This window comes from Glycine soja, chromosome 17 (assembly GCF_004193775.1).
Source record: "Glycine soja cultivar W05 chromosome 17, ASM419377v2, whole genome shotgun sequence".
Classification (NCBI taxonomy): domain Eukaryota; kingdom Viridiplantae; phylum Streptophyta; class Magnoliopsida; order Fabales; family Fabaceae; genus Glycine; species Glycine soja.
This window is the reverse complement of record NC_041018.1, coordinates 14,230,925-14,235,543: the sequence shown is the minus strand read 5'-3', so window position 1 is coordinate 14,235,543 and position 4,619 is coordinate 14,230,925. Positions and strand designations below refer to the sequence as shown.

The 4,619-nt window shown below is 35.3% G+C and overlaps 1 non-coding gene across 1 annotated transcript; it reads right to left on the bottom strand.

Annotated features, from left to right (window-relative positions):
• Positions 1–4,118: 4,118 nt before the first annotated feature.
• On the bottom strand, positions 4,119–4,225 carry LOC114394290. Its single transcript, XR_003662696.1, has one exon. It is a non-coding gene; the product is annotated as a small nucleolar RNA R71 (small nucleolar RNA).
• Between the last annotated feature and the right edge of the window lie 394 nt (positions 4,226–4,619).

Sequence of the window (4,619 nt, the reverse complement as noted above, 5' to 3'; positions counted from 1 at the left end):
AAGTAGTAAATCAATTTTATATGCATCATCATTTATGCGCTCCAAAACTTTAAAAGGACCATCTCCCCTTTGTTGATGTTTAGATTTCCTTCCAAAGGAAATCTATTCTTCCTTAAGTGAATCCAAACCCAATCACTCGATTTGAAAACCATCTTCTTTCTACCCATATTGGCATATCTAGCATATTGCTCAATCTTTTTCTCAATTTGTGCTTTCACCTTCTCATGCAAACACTTAACAAAATTAGCTTTAGAAAGCCTATCCATATTCATCATAGCAAAAGTGTTAGGCAAAGGTAACAAATCAAGAAGAAATAATGTATTAAAACTGTAAACTACCTCAAAAGAAGAATAAAAAACAATAGATTTTACTACCCTATTATTTGCAAATTCAGCATGAGGTTGGCATTCCTCCCAAGTTTTCAAATTTTTACCTACCAAGCATCTTAGAAATTGAGATAGTGTCCATTCGTTTGAGGATGACAAGTAGTAGAAAAAAGGAGTTTTGTGTCCAGTTTGCTCCATAAGGTCTTCTGAAAGTGGCTTAGGAACTTAGAATCCCTATCCGATACAATGTATGAAGTGAGTCATCACATAAGCATCATTTTCTTTATCACAAAGTATGAAGTGAGCTGATTTGTCATTATTTTCTCCTATTTCTTAACCATTTGTCACCATTTTAATTACTGATTAGCCTTAATTGTCAAATTAATTATGCAATTTTGTCATTTGGGTCTACTGGACTAATTTTGTGTTTTTAATTTAATTTCAGGAGAATTATAAGCAATTGGGCTTGAATCCGGAATTGGGCTTGGACTTGAAGAGAGCAGACAATTTTATTTTATCAAATCTTATCTTATCCAGATTTTATCTAGATATTATTTCATCCAATCTTATCTTATCTTATCCGGATTTTATTTCATCTAGATTTTATTTCATCCAATCTTATCTTATCTTGTCCAGATTTTATTTTATTTATGGACTTGGACTTAAAACAGATTTATAAGCTTTGGGGCTGAGGACTTATATAACAGTATCAAGGTTTTAGTTTTAGGAGTTTTTGGAGAGGAGAATAATTCTAGGATTTTAGAATTCCAGTTTTTACTATTCATGCGCACTATTTGTGAATGTATGTATACATGATTTTGATGATGCCAAAGAAGAATCTAACAAGGCTGCTTCAAATGATAAGCATTTGCTTCAAGAATAATTCAAGATTGCTTCAACAAACAAAGCCCTTGTTTCAAGATTCACTAAAGACCAAGCCTTGCCTTAAAACAATGTGCTTTCAAGACATGCAAGGCTCTGGTAATCGATTACCAGGAAGTGTAATCGATTACCAGAAGACAGGGTTGAGAAATAGCTGTTGAAAAAGGTTTTGAATTTGAATTTTCAACATGTAATCGATTACCATATGTCTGTAATCGATTACCAGCAACGAAACTTTGGAAATTCAAATTCAAAAGTCATAACCCTTCAAATTATAACTGTGTAATCGATTACACAAACATTGTAATCGATTACCAGTGGAAAGTTTTCAGAAAATCTGCCAACAGTCACATCTTTTCATTAGATTTGTGAATGGTCATCAAAGGCCTATAAATAGGTGACTTGGGCACGAATTTTAGACAGAGAGAGTATTTTTGGTCCAAAATGTCTTATCCTCTCAAAAGACAATGAGAGAGATTCCAAAAGAACTTCATTGTCAAATGCTCTCTCAAAAGAAATCCTTGACCAAACACTTGCAAAATCTATAAGGATTCTTACATGATCTTCATTGTAATATTCTTCTCTTGAAGAGAGAATTCTTCTTCTATTCTTCTTATTCAATGAGATTGGTTAAGAGACTGTGAGTCTCTTGTTGTAAAGGATTCCTGAACACAAGGGATGGGTTGTCCCTGTGTGGTTCAGACTTTGTAATGGATTTTACAAAGATAGTGGAAATCTCAAGTGGGTTGCTTGAGTACTGGACGTAGGCACGGGTTGTGGCCGAACCAGTATAAAACTGTGTTTGCATTCTTTCTTCCCTTATCTTGTTTATGTTATTGCAATCAATTTTGCCTTGCATGTTTATAGAACATTATTAAATTGATTGTTGTTGCTTCTTTTGCATTCTAAGCCTATCCCTCTTAAGATTATTGAGGCCACAAGGTCCAACACTATTCACGTAGAATGAAATTCATTTTCTGCAATTCCATTTTTGCTTCAATCTACAATTTCGTTTTCTACTGATTAATGGAAGGCTAAGTCTCCAGCGTTGTTTTCTCTTGAGGATCAAGCACATCTCTCTTTGAGGTTTTGTTATTACTATTGAATTCTAATCAGTTTTTTCTTCTTCACCAATTACTCTGTATTTGTTGCTATTAATCCATGCATGCTTAATGCTTGATTAATTTTCTCTGCGCTTAATTTACATTCATGCTTAATGATCAGTTTCGTTCATGATTAATTGGTGTATGTGTTGCTTAATCACATAATGACAACCTTATGTTAATTTTCGCTTAGTAATTTAATTTAAGGTTGGATTAAGTGGTTAAACTGATTAAGGATAAATTCTTGTAACCTAGGATAAGAGACTTGCTTGTGAATAAAAGGGAAACAACATATTCTAATTATGTTATTTTCTAATTCAAATTTGTTTGTTGTTCAATTTACAAAAACAAACAACCCCCCAATTCGTTACTGTTTTATTACTATCTGTTATGAACGTTTGGTTGACCATTGCTCGTTGGGAGACGACCTAGGATCACTTCCTATATACTATATTTTTAATGTTTATTTGATTCAGGTACGGCCTCGATCAAATTTGGCGTCGTTGCCGGGGAGCAGTGGGCCAAAGGTTCATAATAGTGTTTAGTTGTCTTGTTTTGTGTAGCGTTCTGTTTTGCATTTCAGTTGCATCCCCTGTTTAGCAACTATTTTTAGCGACTGATTCAACGACTGATTCAGCTTTGTGTTTTGCTGTGAACAGACAACAGTGATGAACAGTGATTAGTGACTGGGATTTAGCGACTGATTTTGCAATTTAATTAGCAATTTTTGTTTTGATAGTTAGAGTTGTTATTTTTGGCTGATTTTTTGTGTGGTAGCTTCTTTCGATCCATATTTTGTGTGAAAAATACCAGGAGCACTTGGTGTGACAATATTTGAGAGACAAAAATTTTGGGAACTTGTTTTTAGCAAAACTTAAAACGGCCATAACTTTTGCTCCGGATATCAGAATGACTATTATTATATATGCATTTGGGGTAGAAAAAAATTTCCCATGCTATGACAACCGCTTTAGAAGGTTGGGGTCTCCCAAACTCCAAAAATCAGCCATTTACTAAGTTTTTTTTTTTATTTTTCAAGTATTATTGTCCTATTTTTCTAAGCTTTGCTTAGTTAGTTTTCATAGTTAGACTCTGAATTTTTGTTTTAAATTTTTTGTGCTATCTTTTCATGATTTTAGGGTGTTCCTCACAAAATGTTAGCTCATTTTGATATTGTTTGAGTATAGCTGTAGTTTTACCCCCTTGTTAGGTGCTTGTTGAGAAACACATTATTTGCTGCATATAGTGCATGACTAGGGGCAATCCAGGTGATTTACAACCCTTTAATCCTGAAATAGATAGAACCTCTCATAGATTAGTTAGGCATAGTGTGCATCCTGGTCATTTTGAGCATTTTGAGCATTCTGTTAAGGGTGATTCTGAATATTCTGATTTTAAGCATTCCAGTACTAATTTTCATACTGACAACATGGATCAACCTCCACCTCGTGAGAGGACTCTTAGGGAGATGGATGCACCTGATTTCACTAATGAAAGCTTGTGCATTCAATATCCTGAAGAGGGTGTTCCATATGTTCTCAAGACTGGACTAATACATTTGCTGCCCAAGTTTCATGGTCTTGCAGGTGAAGATCCTCATAAGCATCTTAAGGAGTTCCATATTGTTTGTTCCACCATGAAGCCCCCTGATGTCAAAGAAGATCATATCTTTCTAAAGGCTTTTCCTCATTCTCTAGAGGGAGTGGCAAAAGATTGGCTATACTACCTTGCTCCTAGGTCCATTTTCAGCTAGGATGACCTTAAGAGGGTGTTCTTGGAGAAATTATTCCTTGCATCTAGGACCACTACCATTAGAAAAGACATTTCAGGCATCAGGCAACTTAGTGGAGAGAGCTTGTATAAGTATTGGGAAAGATTCAAGAAATTGTGAGCAAGCTGTCCTCACCACCAGATTTCTGAGCAACTCCTCCTTCAATTTTTCTATGAGGGACTTAGCAACATGGAGAGGAGTATAATTGATGCTACCAGTGGTGAAGCTCTTGGTGATATGACCCCTGCTGAGGCTAGGAATTTGATTGAGAAGATGGCTTCCAACTCCCAACAATTCAGTGCAAGAAATGATGCTATTGTTCTTAGAGGAGTCCATGAGGTGGCCACAAATTCATCTTCATCTACTGAAAATAAAAAGCTTGAAGGAAAACTTGATGCCTTGGTCAACCTAGTAACTCAGCTTGCCATGAATTAGAAATCTACACCTGTTGCAAGAGTTTGTGGTCTATGTTCTTCTGCAGATCACCATACAGATCTTTGTCCTTCTTTGCAGCAATCTGGAGTCAATGAGCAACCT